At 43.5% G+C, this 19,747-nt stretch overlaps 1 protein-coding gene and 1 non-coding gene across 3 annotated transcripts in view; one reads left to right on the top strand and one right to left on the bottom strand.

The window, feature by feature from the left end:
* The window catches only part of TENT4A (terminal nucleotidyltransferase 4A), a 47,865-nt gene that overhangs the window by 4,994 nt on the left and 23,124 nt on the right, over positions 1 to 19,747 (top strand). The window lies entirely within an intron of this gene.
* On the bottom strand, positions 15,119 to 15,222 carry LOC118642956. Its single transcript, XR_004961865.1, has one exon. It is a non-coding gene; the product is annotated as a U6 spliceosomal RNA (small nuclear RNA).

Below are 19,747 nucleotides of genomic sequence, written 5' to 3'. Positions count from 1 at the left end.
AACATCACAAAATGTAGGGGAGAGGTTATTGGGAGATCTGTCTCAAATGTAGTGGTGACATTTGTTTTCTGAGTGTTCATCCTCTGAGACCCCAAAAGTATAAGATTGTAGAGGGAAGCAAGAATGATCACACTTTGCACATATTTGCTGCTGTACTGACCATTTATGAAATAAGCTCAAACACTCCTCCCTACCTAATAAAAGCATCACGTGTTCCTGCCCATTGTACCACAGCCAGTCTCTCCTCAAAGTGAAATTGAAAATCTAGCACAAGAGGCTGACAGTGATGAAATTGAGGAAAGTGATACTTGGGCACTAATAAAGGAGATTGGTCAAAGTTAGGACAGCCAACACTTGGGGAAGAAGCTGCTGATGAGGAGGATCAGGAGAGTGAGGACAGGACAGATATTCTGGAAAGGGAGGATGGGAATATCAAACAGGTTGGGGAGCATCCTTTGTGAAAATGGAGGCTTTGAATATTTCTGCAAAAAATGGCCTTAAAGCTCAGACCCTAAAAGTCAGAGTTGGGTAAAGTGGAGCCTATCTTGCTGCCACATTTGCTTCCTAGAGTAAAAGATGTGGTTGTGACTTAGTGCTTTCATAAGTAATTTTTTAAGTAAATATTTTAATTAAAAAATTAGTTTTTCATAATTTTAATTTCAAGGTAATTCTTTTGGTCATTAATATGAAATTTTGGTCCTTATTTTGTGTGTGTGTGTGTATGTGTATATGGTGTTTCTTTTTTAAATCCTCAAGGACATATTTCTGTTGACTTTTATTTTCAGATAGGGAGGGAGGGAGAGAGAAAAACATCAATGGACAAAGTTAGGACAGCCAACAGAGACACATTGATTGGCTGCCTCCTGCCTTCTGCACGACCCCAAGTAGGGCTGGGGATCGAACCCACAACCAAGGTACGTGTCCTTGACCGGGAATTGAACCTGTGATGCTTCGGTCCACAGGCTAATGCTCTAATAGCTGAGCCAGACTGGCCAGGGGTTGATCCCCATTTTAAATGGATTTCTGTAACTGGCCTATGGGAGGAGAGAGAACAGTTATCCCTGGAAAATGAGGACCTTCTCTGCCTTGGTTAGGTCCTTACACTTTGGGATCTGGTTTTTCATTTGTGAGGTAAAAGGGCTGTAGTAAAAACCAGCCAAAAACCCAATAATGTTCAAGTTCAGAAACTTGATTTTGATGATGCAGCTAGAATCAGGCTAATAGGTGACTGAATTATACTAACCAGATGCACAGGAGATATGTAAACCACAGCCTCAACTAGAAATTACAACTGGCCAGTGTGACTGGAGAGGCCTATCTAGAACATTCCGATTAGCTTGTCACTATTTTCTCCTCTCAGAAGGCTGCTGAGTGAATGTGGCACCTGAGTGAGGGCAGGTAGGTGATCATGGTGATGAAGACAGATGTTCAAGACATCTGCCCCCAGTGTGAATGTGCCTTTCAAGTGAGGTGGTCAGGATGTGTCTCCTCTGACAATTTGGGATTTGCATTAAAAATTAAGTGTCTTACTCTAAGATTTTCCTGCTGCTCTAGTTTTCTGTGACTATGTAACAGATGGCCACAAATTCAGCTCCTTAAAACAATACCTGTTTATTGTCTCACAGTTTCTGTGGGTAGAAAGTCAGGGATGGCTGGGTTGAAGTCAGTGTTTTGGTTGCTGTGTTCTCAGCTGGAGCTCAAAGTTCTTTTGCAAGCTCATTCTTGTTATTGGAAGAATTCAGTTCCTATAGTTATAGGACTGAAATTCCTCGTTCCTTGCAGGCTGCCAGCTTGGGACCTCTCTCAGCTACTTTAGGCTATCTGCATTCCTTGGCTTGTGGCCCTTCCATCGTCAAACTGGCAGGGGCTCATGTAACTGGATCAGGCCCTCCCAGGTACTCTCTACCTTAAAGGCATGTCACACAAGTGATGATGATCACATCATAGTCACAGGTTCCAGGGTTTAAAGGTATATAATTTTCTGGGGCTGCCTACCATATGCATGTGTTCTCCTATGAATAAACTTACCCTGCTGTGAGAAAACTGGTGATGAGGTGATGGTTTTCTTTTCCAACACTTTTGTCCCTTGACTGGACTCCACCCCCCAGGGTGACTTGTACAGATTGCTGGTTTTGTCCTCTGGCTTGGTTGTCATCATTAACTTGGGCAACCAGAGTGACCATTGCTATAAGTGCTTTTCTGTGCCTCTTTCATGTGAACTGTTCTTAAAATATGTCATCTAAGAAAAGTGTGTGTTGAAGCCATGTGAATGAATACAGGAAAATTACAGTGATTGAAAAGTCCTGTTTGTGAGGTATTCTGCACTGGCCAGGGTCCTGTTCATGAGGTATCCTGCATTGGCCAGACTAGGAAAGGTATCATTCCTATGCTGGGAGAAAGGGTGGTTAGTGACTGACTCAGGTCATTTCTGGAATCCAGTTCTACGTACATAGCAGTCTATCTTTGCAGAAGACCCCCTGCCACTTGTTTTTCAGCCAAGGGTAATGGGAGTGAGGTCTTTCCCAGAACCCTGCTTCAGAGCCTTGTGCTTCCTTCAGGAGGAGAAAGAAGACTCCCACATGGTTTTCCTGTGGTCCCTTCCTGTGAAGTTACTGCTGCTCATACAAAACTGACCACTGCTCCCCTGTGGCCCCTCAGGGAAGGTGGGGCTGTGTCTCAGCCTGCACTTTCAGAGCCAAACATGTTAGCTGCTACCTCTGAATGTGTCAGTGAATGGATTGCTGGATGGATGGAAGAAAGGAGAAAGGATCTGCCAGCTTAGAAGAGCAGGTGAGGGGTGGCAAGTATCATAGTTCAAATAAACCAGATTTTTCTTTGTCTTAGAATTTCTAAAGATATGATTTTCATCTCTGAAGTTGTTTAAATACAGAATATTTAGATCTGTTGGCATTTATCTGCCTGTCTTTCTGGAGTGTGGTTATGGTAGTTTTATCCCTTGTGATATTGAATATAAAACAGAAAACATCAAACAAATTATACTGTATTTGAACGGCATCCCCATTTATTTTTTTGTATTGATCTTAGAGAGAGAAAGGGAGGGAGGACAGAGAAAGAGAAACATTTATATGAGAAGGAAACATCAATTAGTTGCTCCTGTGAGTGCCTCGACCGGGGATTGAACCTGAAACCTGGGTATGTGCCCTGACTGGAAATTGAACCTGCCACCTTTTGTTGTACGGGACAACGCTCCAACTAACTGAGCCACACTGGCCAGGCCCCCATTTAGTTTTAATGGTCTCTAGTTTTTTGGTCTCTTTTTCTTATTATAAAAGTAATACCTAACATGAAAAGTTAAAAAACTTGTCTACCTGGTAAGTGTCCTGTGCTTCAGAGGCATCTATTCCTTTTGCTGGCATCGAGGAGGAGGAGGCAGGGTCTGGACCTGGTCCTGGGCCAGGTGGGTCTCTGTGCAGAGATTTACTCATCTCCCACTGACAGGTGGAGTAGATGGGAGTGGCTGAGGTTCCCATTAACAGGGAATGTCTTTGATAAGCAGCAACATGCCTTTTGTGGGTTTCTGCTCTTTTTAATTACCAAATTAGCTGTTCCGCACAACCATTTAGGCTCTTTCTGTGGGTTAAGATCAGAGTTAATTTCCTAAATGATAACAGGCAATTGGAGGTAGTTTGTATCTTTCCGTATTTGAAAGAGATTTCAGACTATCATATTGTTTCTGGAATCCTGGGGAGCTGAAGGAATGGCTAGGATGCAGGACTTCAAAGGCAATGAAAAATCAGATTATTTTCTATTGAATCCTTTGGCTGGCACTTGTTTCCCAGCATTGAGAAGCATGCCTGTGGCCTTGAACTTGCTTGGTTAGCCTGTGTCATACACTTACATAGCCTGGTTGACAGGTCTGATTTTGGCTGGCTTCATCTTAGGTTCTGACTTCTGAGCCTCAGTTTCCCCATCTGTGAAAAAGGGCCTAGGACATTATTTTTATAATATGCCTCACAGGGCATATTATATTTAGAAGATTTGGAAGCACTGTGTGACTTGTCACATGAGGGATTAGAAAGGCCTCTACTCTTTTTTTCTTCTCCCTTTAAGGAAATTGAAAACAAAAATTAGGTGGTTCTTATTGCCAACTGGATAGAAAAAGTGTTTTGCTTTGTTTTTGAAAATATGGACAACTTTCCCTCTGAGGCCAAAACTTTTCTCTTGGAGAAACTCTTGAAGACCGAGGTTCCGAGTCTCTAGGAAAGCTGTGGACACAGTTGGAGACCAACATGAAGCTTCAGAAATACTTTCTCTCTTTGAATTAAGATACACTTTACTATTTTAAAAATTCAATGTGTTTTCTTGTTTTATATTTATTTATTTTGTTAATCCTCACCTGGGGATATTTTTTCCATTAATCTTTGAGAGTGGAAGGGAGAGAGGGAGGGGAGAGAGAGAGAGAAAAACATCCACGTGAGAGAGACTGACTCATTAATTGGCTGCTTCTTGCACTGAGGCGGGCAAACCTGCAACCAAGGTACGTACCCTTGACAGGACTCGAACTCGAGACCCTTCAGTGCTCCGGCTGATGCTCTAACCACCGAACCACACTGGCCAGGGCTGTGTTCTCTAGTTTTTAAATAAGACTTTTACTTCCCCAGAGCTCTAAGGCTACTCCGAAAGTATTTTGTCAGGTATGTATGTATTGCCGTATGTAACTTGTTTAAAGTTGTTCAGGAATTTTTTTGTTTTGTGCACATGGTAGAAGTGCATGTTGTGTTATTTCTCTGAGCTCTTTGCAGCTTCTAACATGTTCTGTGTACAGTGGAGAAAACATAAATAAGGGACAGGGAACGTTAGAGCTAGAGCAGCACTGTCTGGTAGATGGTCTGTGAAGATCGGAGAGTTCTAGTTTTGTGTGGTCAATACAGTAGCCACTGAGCACTTGAAATGTGACCAGTGCAACCGAGGAACTGAATTTTAATTTTATTTAATTTAAATTAAAATTTAAATAGCCGTATGTTTGGACAGCATGGAAGTGGAATAACTTTAGACTTTCTATTCAAAACAGTGTTTGATTCAGTAACTGTTGCCTAAGTAAATTCAGACTCAGACAACAGCAAAAGCTGTGGCACCCAGCAAGTCATCACTAGAAAGCTCTAGAAATTGTGTTTCTGTGTTTCTGGTGTAAATCCTTTCAAAGGATTGCTGTTTCAATGACATGAAGCATAAAAATAGGTTCACAGCAGAGTGCGGCGACCTGGCACAAGTTTTGCAGCTTGGAGTGCCCACTCCAAGGATGCAGGTGATAGGTCTTGGCACTTTTGCACTCTGGGTTAATGAAATCATCTGACAGTCTCTGCCTGGTCCTCAACGGCAGCAGTTCACAGTGCGTGGGGCTCTGTGGGGCTCGGCTCTGCCTGAGTTTCCTCCCAGAGTTCTCAGAGCAGGCTCACGAAATGGGTAATGTTACTCCTGTCTTTAGACAGAAAACCGAAGCCTAGCCAGGCTAATGTGGTTTGGCAAAAGGTGCTGCGCTTGGAAATGTCAGTCCAGCACTGACTTCGGGGAACTCCAAGCAGTATTAAGTGAAGGAGACATCCCTAAGATATGGAGGATGGAAGCTAGCAACTAATATGTCCTGCAAACCTGATCTGAATGTGTCTGTAGAGACCAGATTTGAGTTAGGTGGGGCCTAGCTCCTCTGAGGACTCTGTCAATCAAGTACAGAATGAAGAGGATGGGGGGGCATTGCAGGAGGATTCCAGGGACAGGAAGCCAGTGCTGCACTGTAGTCCACTGGTACCTCCTCCTTTTTGAGGCATTTCAGAACTGGCTTGGAGGGAAGTTGGGGTGGAGAGAGCAGGACTCCTATCATCTGGATTATTCTTAGAAATTTTGTTCTACCAATAAAGGAGCATTTGCTGAGTTGCTGTTGTATCTGAAGACAATTGAAAGACCAAGAGCAGTTTGCTGACTGCATTTTGTGCGAGGTGCAACCAGAAACCAGAAGGAATGGAGGCCTGCTTGATTAGAAAGCTTATGCACTTCACCACTGCCTCCCCAGGGAAGAAATTGGTGCACTTGAGTTAAGAGCAAGGAGCAAGAACCTGGTGAATTGGCAAAGATGGGAGCCATGCCCTAAAGAATATTTTGGTTATGGGCATCTTCTCTAAATTTAAGCAAACATATTTTTAAGAATTGAAGGACAACTCTGAAATGATGGCTGAAAATATAAAAGAGGATAACCTTGCATGGCCTGTGAAATGTAAAGAAATTCAAAAGTGCCCTGGCTGGTTTGGCTCGGCGGTTAGAGCGTCAGCCTGCGGTCCAGAGAGACTCGGGTTCGGTTCCCGCTAAGGGCACGTACCTCGGTTGCAGTTTGTCCCTGGCCTTGGTTGGTTGTGTGGGTGGCAGCCACTTGATGTGTCCCTTTCGTGTCGATGTTTCTGTCTCTTTCTCCCTCCCACTCTATCTGAACAAAAATTGGAAAAATGTCCTCAGGTGAGGATTTAAAAAGAAATTTACAAGTATTATTATAAGTTATCTCATGGAAAAAAGCAGACGATGAATCTGTCTAAAGAGTTTCTGGCTTTATCAAAGACTGACTCACAAGAGACTGATGTACTAACCTAAGTACAAGCTTGAGGGATAGAAATAAGAATATAGAGCTGAGACCAAATTTCAAAGAATGACAACCTGTGAGAATTTTCACAGGGTAAGGCTTGGACTGAAATGAAGCTTGCAAAATTGTTGAGGGTCGATTTTAGAATAAGACTAGAGGAAATAAAAGGCCTGTGGATGGGGGAAGAGGGCTTCTTGTGCTCAGAGCCTTCCTTAGCTGATGAGTGCTTCAGCTTTTCCTTTGCTCCCATCAAGTGAATGGTCTTCAGTACTTGTCACAGTAACAATCATCACCGGCCCTACTGAGCCCTCATCCCTCTATGCAGTGTCATCTGCAGCCCTCTCAGGACAGGGAGAAGCTCCTGTGCTTTCACCCAACAGAAGATGAAGTGAGGCTAGGTGTAGAGCCAGCATTGGAGCCCAGGTGGTCTGATCCACAGCCCATTTTTGTTTTTTTTTTAATTCTCACCTGAGGATATGTTTTTTGATTTTAGAGAGAAGAAGCGGGGGAGGGGGAGAAAAGCATCAATGTGAGAGAGAAACACCGATTGGTTGCCTTCTGTACACGCCCAGAAGACCAGGGATTGAACCTGCAACCTAGGTATGTGCCCTGACTGGGAATCAAACCTGCAACCTTTTGGTGTGTGGAATGACTCTCCAGTTGAGCCACGGGGCCAAGACCTGCAGCCCTGTAGAGCAAAGAGAGGCATGTCCAAAGAAGTATAATAACAGGAAGAAAACAATTACATTGAGTTCTAGTTCTCTATGCCCATCTGTAGGTAGACACATGGATTGATCAACAGAAATACTTCCATACAATTCCTGTTTTCTTATACAGTTGAGATGGAACATAAAAAAGATGATGAAAACCATAAGTAGCTAGGTGCAAAAAAAAAATCAGAGTAAAAGTTTTAATGAAGCCATAGTAATTTGCTTGCTGTTATGTAGGATAAGGATGTTAGCTCTTGCTGTGGACTGAATTGTATCCCCCTAAATTCATATGTTGAAGCCCCAACTCCCAGTGTGGTATTGGGGCTATACCTTAGGGAGGTGATTAGGTTTAGATGAGGTCATGGGCTGGGGCCTTATCATGGGGTTAGTGTCCTTATTAGGAGAGGCCAGAGAGCTCACTAGTGCTCTCTTTCCACCATGTGAGGACACGGCAAGAAGGTGGCTGTCTGGGAAGAGGGCCCTCATTATAACCTGGCTATGCTGGCACCCTTATCTTACACTTCTAGCTTCCAGAACTGTGAGAAATAAATGTCTGTTGTTTAAGCTGCCCGGTCTGTGGTATCCTGTTATAGCAGCCCAAGCTGACTAAAACAGCCCTTTTATATATTTTCCTGTCTCATGATTTGCAGTATGTTGACTGTCACCATGAGTTAAACATTTGTATTTTGTTCTGTAATTATAATCATTATCATTTATTGAGCTCTGACTTAGTGCCAGGCCCTATTCTAAATTCTTTGTCTGGATTCATTAAATCCTCATGACAATATTATGTGGGAGGTACCATTGGCATTCACTTTTTTCACATGAAGAAACTGAGGCACAAGAGCAACTGAAACTGCAAATTCTTATAGCTGGAAAGCATCAGGCAGATCTGACCCTAGGCAATCCAAGTTCTGGAAGATTCTGCTATCATTCTTCAATACAGGAAACCAGAGTTTGTAATTATTAGTCTTGGTTTTGTGTTTACATAGACTTCATGCTCCCCACTAGGACTGTTATGGGGACTCATTCAGATCTCAAAGTTCTTTGTATGGTCCCTGTTACCGGTGGGCTTCATCGAGGGTGTGTCTTGCCTGGTGAGGCTTATAGGTGTGGTGCTATCTTTGTTGCCTCATGTTCTATATCAGCTTTGCAGGGTTTTGCAGGATTGGCACCTCTCTTGCACTTGGCAGGCAGTGTTCCTCTGTCTCTGACCTTGTGCCATGCTGCACTTTGACCAAGTTTCTTGGTCTTCATACCAAGATCCTGAGATGCCTGGGGCCCAAGCAGCCATCTGGCTCCGGCCCTTGCACTTGTCAGTATCTTTTTGTTGTGTGTGTTGATTGACCAACTTTCTAGAGGAGCTAATTGGTGCCGTGTATTCCCTTAAGACTGCTATGTGCCTGAGCAACAGATTTCTCTGCCTCAGAGACTTTGCATGTCCTCATTGTCTCTGGCTTTGAATGTTGTGGAGAAATCTGAAGCAAATCTGATTCCCCCTTTGGGAATGCCCACCATGTACACATCCACAGGTGTATGGAACTGAACATGGTCAGGCTTTACCAAGTACTTTTTCAGTCTTGGTGACATGGAAGATGATTGTCAAGTCCTTTATTAGGTGTGTTCCATGCATGGACTTTCCTGCTCTTAGGGACTTTGGGGTGACTTGTCCTGTCAGGAAAAGCAGTGCTGGCACTGGGGAGAGGCTGTGCATGTTTGATGTTGCTACTAAATGTTCAAAGCCAGGCCAGTAGATGGTGGGGAAGGAGCAGCTTAACGTGGTGTGGGTAGAGTGGGGTTTAGAGATCCCAGAGGTCTGTAGGAAGCAGATAGGGAAGCTCAAGGGAGTGTTTTAAGCACTAGAGAGACACGGGCTGTGGAGGTGCTGTTCCACTCCAGACATGCTGCTCAGGCAGGTTGTTTACTATGAGCCATATGAAAATGGGAGATAATGGTGGTTACCAGGCTTATACTCAGTGAAATGTGTCAAGCAGTGCCTGGACAGAGTAAGTAGGTGGTAAATTTCAGCTTATAAGAATATTGATATGATAGTATCATTAATGAATTTTAAGTTTTCTTCTACTAGGTTTGAATGCAGCCTCAGAATTCTGTTCGGCACAGCCCTCTGGCAACAGTGCCTTTGGTGAGAGCTGGCACAGGAGAGAAAGCCTGTTAGTTGTAGCTGGTGTGGCATGACCAGAGAGGTGGGGCACTGGAAAGAAGCCCCTCCCCTCTTGTGTGCACATGTCTCTTCTGGGTTCCGTCTTCCACATCTGCAGAGGTTTTTCTAGGATTGTGGGGCAGCTTCTTCAGGAGCCCTGTCTATTTTGGGGGGTGGGTGTATGTTGCAGAGAGGGGTAGCTTCCTACACCAGTGACTAGAGTGGCACTAGAATTAGAGATTTAGCCCTAAGGGGGCCTTTTAGCTTCCTGGGCCTCAGAGCTGCGCAGTTCACAGGAGTAGTTCCCAGGACCTCCAGATGCCAGGCGTCGCTTGCTGTGGGCTGCAACAGAGCCAGAAGGGAAAGCCCTCACTAGTTTGGCCTTACTCTAACGCAGTGGTTCTCAACTTCCTAATGCTGCGACCCTTTAATACAGTTCCTCATGTTGTATGTGGGCGTATCTGCATGTGGGCAGACCCTCCTGGAGATGGATAGAGGAACGGTGTCTCAGTTCCTAAGACCGTCGGAAATATGTGTTTTCCGACGGTCTTAGGCGACCCCTGTGAAAGGGTCGTTTGACCCGCAAAGGGGTCGTGACCCACAGGTTGAGAACCATTGCAAGGCTGAAGGAGGCCAGATTCTTAAAGAAGACAAGATAAGCACAGTGATGCCTGCCTTTCATCTTTGGAGGTAAGGCCAGTATCAGTTAGTAAAGCTGAAATTATAACACTGTTTTGGTTATGGTTATAAAAGCAATAATGTACTCATTGAAGAAACCTGGAAATTATGGAAAAGAAACTACTCATGGTTTTCATGCTAGCACTTGACCATATTTCATTCTGTTTCTAATGCTACTTTAAATATGTTGCAAAGGTATCATTTTTGTGTTTTGTTTTGTTCAATTGTAGTGGTTCTTGTCATTGAAAAGCTCTTATGAACAATGTTTAAATATTGTATGGATGGACATTATTCTGTTATAATTAGAGAGTTATATTTACAACTCTTCACCCTTTATGAAGGGACTACAGTGAACTTTCACACGTTTCTTTCTGTATGCTGGGTTACCTAAGTGTGGCTTCCCAGCTCTGTGGCTAAGTACTCAAGTTGAAGAGCTTATCAGCTCTGGGTTTGAGTTCTGGCCATGTGGTCCTGGGCCAGTTACCATCTGTCTAATGGATACTTAGTTTGTAAATTGGAGACAATAGTATTTGCTTCAATGACAGTGTAGGCAGCTCTAATGAAAGTACTGGTAATGTAGATGGTATTGTGTAACATCTCAGAATATTAATGTTATCAGACTCTTACTGCATCTTGCTTCCTCCAAAGATTATCCCAGCTCAACTTCCCATCAAGGGTAAGGATCTCTGGAAACATGACAGAAAATATAGCTATTTTCATTTTAAAACTGATCCAGCTACTTGAGGCTTGGGAACCCTGGCTTTCAGATGTAGCCATGTGGTTCCCTCTGAGCACCCTAGAAGTGGCTTGCAGTGGTCTATAATTGTGCTGCTAATGCCATGCAAGACTGGGTGGTAGGTAGCCTGAGCCAGCTCTGGAGGGAGCCAGCACACACAGTTCAGCAAAGCACCTTCTTGGCCTCTCCTTGTGCCCCAGCAGCTTACCTGGCTATAATCTCCACTGTGTTGTGGATTCCTTGGGACACCACTATCAGGAGACTCATGAGACCCTTTGGTCATTTTTGCCCAATGATGATGGATTGAGGACAAGCTAAGCATGTGGGATGCTTCTGCTGTTTATTCCGGCAGGTGCCTGTGGTATGGGGTGGTCCTTGGGGTTACAATGCAAAATGGCATAGTAATGATTCTGAGCAGTTGTAACCCTACCCTAGAACATTTGCTTACTCAATTTGTGACGTGCTGGGGTGGGCTTCATCCTGGTCTGGGGGAAACTCCCAGGTGCCTCACCAGAGTTCTCTCTGTGGAAATGTATCAGCACATCTTCTCTAGCAGTGGGTTTAGAAGAAATGTATTCAATTAAGTACTCTGCCAGGCCGTAATCATATGCTTCAGATATGTGAGCTCTTGCTCTTTGTCCTGAGGGGAAGAGATTGTTGTGGTTCTCTGGTCTCCAAGTGGACCTAGGACCTTTGCTTGGCATTTGCAGTGTGCTTGGGTTTGCCCTGCAAGGGTGAAATAGTGTCATTTTCTCTGCTCCTCTCAGTTTAGGTTCTGAAAGGCTCCTGGACATCTCCCTGCACCAGGAGACAATGTGACTGGTTCCAGGAAAGTTCTTGAAGGGAAGGGGAGAGTAAGCTCACTTTTGCTGGGAGCTGAATTGCATGAATCAGAGTTACTGCATTGGTGATTCCAAAGCTGCAGAGCCCTTCTGTTCTGGCTGTTTTGTGAATGCTAATTGGTCTTAGACTTTTTTAATATATGTTTTTTGTTAATCCTTACCTGAGGATATTTTTTCATTGATTTTTAGAGTGGAAGTCGGGGTGGGGGTGGAGGGGGAGAGAGACATTGATGTGAGAGAGACACATAGATTGGTTGCCTTTCACACATGCCCTCACTGGGGCCGGAGATCCAACCTGCACCCCAGATATGTACCCTTGACTGGAAATTGATCCCACAACCCTTCAGTGTGCGAACCAACACTCAAACCACTGAGCCACACTGGGCCAGGGCAGTCTTAGACTTTTTAACGTTGGGGTAGTCTTGGCCTGCGCCATACCAGCAGTGCTCTGCCAGCTAAACTCCTGACTGCTTCTCCAAGGAGGTACACTCTCCTCCTGTGTTGCTTAGCTCTCAGGCCCCTCTCTTTGCAGCAGCTTCTTCCAAGGGCCTCACTCTTTCATTAACATTGTAAAACCATGCACACTTGTAGCTTTGTTCAAAGCCCCTCTGGAGGAAGACAGGAGCACAGTATGTGTCTGCAAGGAGTGGTGAGAGCTGAAGAGCAGACTGAGAACAGGCTAATGGAAGCCCTGGCTTGGCAGCTGCCACATTACAACATACAAGGACACTCTGGAAGCACATTAGGTCTCTAATTGGCAGTTTCAGTTAGTTTCCTTCCACTTTTGAGCTTAGATTTAAAAAAACCTTTGAAGGCGGGATGCAAGATTTTCTAAATAATTGGACCAGGTGTTAATTGTCTTATAATTAAAAATAAATAAGAATGATTTATAATTAGTTTATTAACTATATTAGTAAACAGGTACTTTATTTTTTATTTATTTATTTTTATCCTCACCTGAGGACATTTCTGCATTTTGCTTCAGATAGAGCGAGAGGGAGGAAGAGAGAGAGAGAAACATCAATGTGTGAGAGAGACCTCGAGTGGTTGCCACCCACACATCCCTGGTGGGGACAAACTGCAACTGAGGTATGTGCCCTTAGCGGACACTGAACCCAGGACTCTCTGGTCCGCAGGCGATGCTCTAACCACTGAGCAAAATGGGCCAGGGTGTAAACAGGTACTTTAAAGAGTATGCATTTCCTCCCTGACAATAGAAGTGACTCAGCCATTCATTCCCTTATGGATGCCTACACTTGCTATTTGCTTAGCAGCCCATTCTTTCTAGTTAGTGCAGAGGGTGTTAACTCAGACCCTATCTATCTGGTGAAGTGGACTCTGAATCTGTTCTCTCACTGTAAGCATGCAATTGTGCTTTAAAATCTGTGAAACTTCAGTAGGCAACTCCAGATATTTTAACTAAGGCATGGTTTTTCAAAAATAACAACTTTGTGGAGCTGAGGGGAGGGAGCTCCAATTTTTGAGGACTCACTGGCTTTTTGAATCTTATAAGAAGAGTTGGATGGAGAGAGAGAGAGAAACAGCTGAAGACAGTTTCTAGTATTTTCTGGTGCATTTTACATCATAACGGAAAAGACTGGTTTTTCTCAAACATTTGGAATTGACCAAGTTCATGGGGGATGTTAAAAGTAAACTGCCACAGGTGGTTAACAGCAAGACACATGTTAACAGTGGGGATGGGGACTTTGGGGTCCAGTGTGGAGAGTTCTAAGAGTTCAGTGAGGTGGGAGATGTTAACACTGTTTAGTGGGTTCAGGTGCTGATCCTTCTTGTAAGCACAACAGAGGAAGATGTGTTCATTCATCTGGCTTCTCTTCCCTTAGCAAAACCATAAATGAAATCTGAGCTCTGACCATGGCTTTGTTCAGAAGCAGCCACAGGATTTACAATCTACAGGAACAGGCAAACTGGCCCATGCTTCACCCTAGCAGAGCAGACCAGCATTCTTAACCAGTTGGAGTCTCTCCTTCGCCCCTTTTGTTTCCACAGTTTTCTTTTAAACATATGTTGTTGTTCTCCTTGGTCAAGTACAAAGAAGGCACCATTATACAATTTACAGATTGGTGGGGTGGGGGTTGGGAGCAGCTCTGCGTGGGGCTGCATACCAAGTCTCCCAGAAACAGGGAGGGATAGGGTTGCTCCTCCTTCCCACACCAGCCAGGCCTCCCTGGCTTAGATTAAAATTTAGACACAATTGGGAACCATGAACCTTGCCCGCTGAGCTTCTAAAATAAAAAATCATCCCCTGAAATGGTCATCTGTTTTCATCAGTAGCTTTATTAGCTATGAAATTAGGTAGTTTGGTTCTCTAACCGAGTAATTAATCTGTCTTGCACTCTTTAAAACAGCTCTTTGAGGTGGTTTTATAAATATGTACTATAACTACATACTGGATACTAAGATAGATAACATTGCTGATCTTATATTTGGTACTAAAAGCAAAAATTAATTTAGGAAATATACTAAAAGTTGAGAAGTCAGTCATTACCTTTTGAATGGGTCTGTACTCTTCTGAAAGAACCATTGTAGATGAGAATGTCTAGTTTAAAAGTATCCTGGAAAATAATGCTTCAGAAGTCTGTTCTCCACGTTTAAAACTAAAATTTCACTGAAGACTCTGGTCTCATCATTTTAAATAACCAGAAAGTTAAGCATTCAGACTTTCTCCATTATGATGTGTCAATCTGAGATACTTCCAAATTGAATCTCAAAGTTGCACCTGATCCTTAAGGGCCAGTAGCCATCACTGGAGTGTCACAATTCCTCTTCTCAGAGGCAGGCCCTCAGATGCAAGCTGTATTCACACATCCCATTGCTTCCAGGGCTCCTTTTGTATACATGACAGCAAACCTTCTTGCCCCGTGCCCCCTGTGCTTGCCCACATTGATGATACCACCTAAGATAAGGTTAAGGTCTCCACCACAAAGCAGTCAGAAGCTCTGCTTCCCTGCCATTGTCTCTTTCAGCCCCACAGCAGTCTGTACACTGGCTTTTCAGCTTTGGATGTGGTTTGAGGAGTTTGTTCATGGCCCTGTAGCTGGAGAATGGCAGGGCAGGCCTCACGCCCCAGTGGGCTCTCATTGTCATTCTTGCTGCCTCCCCAAGACACCTTGTCGTCATCATCTAATTCCCATATTTTGTTGGATCTGAGGCACCATTGCTTGCAAAAAGTTGACCCATTTGAAATTATTTTTTGTGGGTTAGAAATACAAACTTCATAAAGACAACTTCCTATAGATCAACTGATCTAAAAAGATGCACTTTTGTGAAATGTGCCATGAAGAAAAAGAAAACCGTTTAATTTTATTTATTTATTTATTTTAGGTATATGAAAATTTATTACTACTGTGTTTTTACCATCAAAACTTATATGATCTCAGCCTTAAAAATATGGAATGCTTCACAAATTTGTGTGTCATCCTTGCGCAGAGGCCATGCTAATCTCTGTATCGTTTCAATTTTAGTATGTGTGCTGCCGAAGCAGGCACAAAAATCGTTTAATTTTAAACTGATCTGATGCTTAGCCATTGATTGATCTGTTGCACTCCACTGAAATTATGCATGACATGTTAAAATGTTAAGGAAAAATTGATGGGAGAATAAATAGTCCGTGCTTTGCCCAATTCCACAATTACATCAGTTTCTTTGGAAAATGCCCTAATCAGGCAACATTGTTACTAACATCTTGTTAAGCTTTTAAACCATAGTTTCATAATTGTAGCAGCAAATATATGTTTAAATTATATCAGGAACTATAATGCTTATTTTGACAGACATTCCTCTTATTTGTCTACATTTAGCCCTAAGATTTAAAAATGTTTGTTTTAGAGAAAGTTTGGAGAAAGAGTCTGTAGACCTACTGGAAAGTGTATCAGTTGACTTGGTCTCTCCTGGAGGGTGTGCAGGTTGTGGTGGGGTGCTTAAGTCAGGCTGGTGCCCTCTGCGGGGAGCCACTTCTTACTTCCTTGGCTTCTGTGCCTCCGAGGATGAAAGGAAGGAATGAGGACCTGGAAGGGGAGATGGACGCCATTCCAGTTTGGAAAACAAGAAATGTGTTCTAGAGGGGCTGCCCATGTCAGCCTTCTTCTGAGTTTAGTGTTTCTCAGCTGTCTGGTTGAGTTAAGGAAGAAACAGCCATACTGTGCTATCTCAGTCAGTTGCCACTGACTACATATGACTATTTAAATAAGGAAATTAAATATTGAGGTCCTCGCCCTGGCCAGTTTGGCTCAGCGGTTAGATCATCGGCCTGCGATCCAGAGAGATCCGGGTTCGGTTCCCGCTAAGGGTGCGTACCTCGGTTGCAGTTTGTCCCCGGCCCTGGTTGGGTCGTGTGGGTGGCAGCCAATGTGACCCTTTTACGTCGATGTTTCTTTCTTTCTCTCCCTCCCTCCCACTCTAGCTGAACAAAATATTGAAGAATGTCCTCGGGTGAGGATTAAAAAAAAAAAAAAAAAATTGAAGTCCTCAGTTGCCACATTCCAAATGCTCCATAGCCACACTTGCAGAACATTTACCTCATGCAGGAAGTACTCTCTGTAGCACCCTGCTAGAATTGCATGGGTCATGACTCTCCTTTCCCTGTGGCAGCACTGATAGCCTGTGCCTCGCTGCTCATGGCAGTGCTAGGGCCTGGTCTCCATAACCCTCACCCAGATAGACTGATCCTACTTGGAGGGTGCTGCTTTTTATAAGCTGGAATGGGAAGCGGCCTCAGGTGTTTAAAGCCTCACAGGCTTGATACTCTTTTCTGTTTTTAAAATTAAGGGATCTATATTAAAATAAGAAAATGCACACAGCAGAAAGAATATAAAAATCGCAAGTAATCTTGTAGAAATATAGTTGACCTGTTCCGTGTGGTATTAACATTTTACTATTTCCAAGTGTTAAATATAAGCAATGATGTAATGAACATTCTCATGGGTGCACTTTTGTGTACAGCCTTTATTGTTTTTCTTCAAAGAAGTGTAATTATTTTCTTTTTATTTTTAAATTTATTTATATGATGAGTGTATTCTTATGAAAACAACTCAAGTAGTACAAAGTTATTTGGAGTAGAAAGTGTATGTTTTCCTTGCCCAGCTCGTTCCAGTCTCCTGGGTAGGAAGCCCTACTAGCATGTGGATTTTTAGACCTTTGGTGGGTTCATGTGTATATGTAGCTGAACATTCATCAGGAAATGGGGTCATGTCTTTCTTTTGTCTTTACGTGGACAGTCTGTCAGGAGATCTTTCCATGTCAGTGCACATGTCTTCCTCATTCTTTTTTTATCTTCACCCGAGGACATTTTTCTATTTTTTTGTTCAGATAGAGTGGGAGGGAGAGAGAGAGAGGGAGAGAGAGAACACGAACCATCGACGTGAAAGGGACACATCGAGTGGCTGCCACCTGCATGACTCAGCCAGGGCTGGGGACAAACCGCAACCGAGGTACATGCCCTTAGCGGGAACCAAACCCGGGTCTCTCAGGACCGCAGGCCGACGCTCTAACCACTGAGCCAAACCGGCCAGGGTGTCGTCCTCATTCCTAATGAATGGGCAGCATCTTGTCATGTGGGACCATGTCCTTAGGACCAGCAGCGCTGCAGTGACCATGCCTTACAGGTTCTTGTGTAGGTTCAGTGTTTTCTAGCACTGGTTTCCAGAAGTGGAATTGCATGGCGCAGAGAGGGATAAATTGCCAGCTTCTCTTACAGTGTGCCAGGTCCAGGTCCTGTGCACATTGTGGGAGGCCTGTTTTTTCTACATAGTCAGAGTCTTTCTATTTTTGCCATGTGTAGTTGTCATTTCCTTTTGAATTTGTTTACACTCAGCATGTTTTCTGATAGAATTTTTTTGTAATTAGTTTTTGCATTGTGATAATTGTTTTTGAATAGGAGTCTGGAAAGTCTTCCTTCAAGTTTTGAGGTAGCTAAAAGTTCCCTGTGGTTTTTCTGTTTTATTTATTTTATTTTATTTTATTTTTTTCAGGTGAAAATTTTAACTGCATTTGTACTGTTTTTGCAGAACAAGGTGGGAATCAAGCTTTGTTGATTTTAGGCTACTCTGTGAGGTTAGTTTTGGCTACAAAGAACAAAAGGAATGGAGCAATGGTGATCTAATCCCATCAGCATCTGGCAGGCTTTCTGGTTCCACACCTGGCTGCTATTCTCAGAACCACATGGGGATTGTGGTTCCAGAGCTCGGCCACATTTCAGTGCTCCAGAACTGAGGAGGGGGAAGGCAAAAGGGCTGTGGGAACTACTCCCTTAAACCTTCTGAGAAAGTCTCCCAGTAGCTTCTGCCTGGAGCTGCTGGAGAGGATTATTCCCTGTGACCTCTTAGCACACCAGGTGGGCAGCCAGCAGCCTCTGCCACTGAAGGGTTGGAACAGGTCCCAGGGCCTCCTGATAGAATATCATAGTTTCCTATTGGGTTTGAGATACCATTGCTGTGACTCATTTTAGAGAATTTTTCTATGATGGTCACAGCCTAAAAAGCTTGTAAGATTTGGAGACTGAATTCTAGTGGACTAACATTGAACTGTATGTAAGAGATAACAATGACTACATTGTCTGTGGGTGATGAGTCTTAGTGTAGTTTTTATGTAGATGTCTTGTCAGTTGTGAAATTCCTTTGAGGTTTTGATATGTGAGAAGAGTATACTTCCTCATTTTCATTTTTGAGGAGAAATGATCTAGACTTTTCATGTAATTCTGTGAAACTGGAGAATTGAGCGTGTGGGTGTATTCAGTATGGGAAGTAATAGATTAATAAAACAACCTGTGTTGTATCTGATGCTGGCAGCTGGACATGTGGGTGATGGCACCTAATTGTGATAGTGTATTGTCCTTACCCAAATACGCAGTTTCTTAAAGTGATAAAAAGTGTAATTTTAGTATTGAATAAAGTAATCCAAACTGTTTTATTTAGTACTGTTTACATTTCTAAAAGGAGAGTTGGCCATTTAAATGGGTTCTGCCAACAAATCAAGTTAGCCATTTCAAGGGTAAAATATTGTTTCTTGGAATGTTAATTTTTTTATGTCATTTTGTAGGGCATGTAGATTTTAAATGATAAGGTCATAGCAAAATATTTATTAAAACTTGATTTGATTCATTCCACACATATTTATTGAATCTTTGCCATGAGCAAACGCTGTTCTGGTACTGGAGATCAGGCAGTGAGCAGGTGAGCCCCTTTTCTCCTAGAGGTTGGTAGGTTCTAACCTGGGTGGAGACAGACCACTGGGCACTGAAGAATGCTCAGGGTGGTGGAAAAGTGAGTGCTGGGCTTGGCCAGGGAGAGGGCCCTATTTTCCTGTCCTGTGGCTTCTTTTGATTGCTGTGATTCCACAGTTGTTCTGGGGCTGAACAAAGGTCCTCCCTCACTTTCTGACCCTCTTTCCTCTCACCCTTGGTGCTTCCCCTCTCCTTTGAGGCTTTCACCTAGAGTCCCAGCAGGAGAAGGCAGCTGAGGTAGCTTTTCAAGTCTGCCCAGAGGTTATGGTTGTTAGACCTTACTGCGTCTTTCTTTGTTGAACGTTAATCACAGTCCAAAGCCATGCAGTTCTGGTAGCTCCAAGCATCACGCAGTGCCTTCAAGGCCCCGGCTTGCCTCAAGGAAGGACTAGCAGGGCTTGGCCAGCGAGAACCTTCTAGTCCAGTAGGTTCGCCAGCAGTATTCCTTCAGTCCCAGAGGCAGAGTCTAAACACTCACTACTTAATGTTTATTAGAGAAGTAGGTAACTTTGAGGTCCAAGTGAATACCTATTTCAGATAGGTATGTCTATGTTATCAGTGTATCTTACTGGTGGAACACACCACTGAAATCAGGAGGCCTGTGTGTCCCACTTGGCACCTTCCTGCTCTGGGAATGTGGGCATATTGCTACTCCATTATTAATTTCTCTTTAAATATGGGGAAGAGGGAGTGCTAGATGACCCCTCTTATATTATGAGCCAGGCAGCAGACGTGAGAAAACTGACCCATCATATGGATTGGGTAGTTTCTGTGCAGACAGGCAGCACGGGCTC

The sequence above is a fragment of the Molossus molossus genome, unplaced genomic scaffold, assembly GCF_014108415.1.
Source record: "Molossus molossus isolate mMolMol1 unplaced genomic scaffold, mMolMol1.p scaffold_m16_p_3, whole genome shotgun sequence".
Lineage (NCBI taxonomy): Eukaryota > Metazoa > Chordata > Mammalia > Chiroptera > Molossidae > Molossus > Molossus molossus.
The sequence above is the reverse complement of the archived record's forward strand: the minus strand, read 5'-3'. Positions and strand labels throughout refer to the sequence as shown.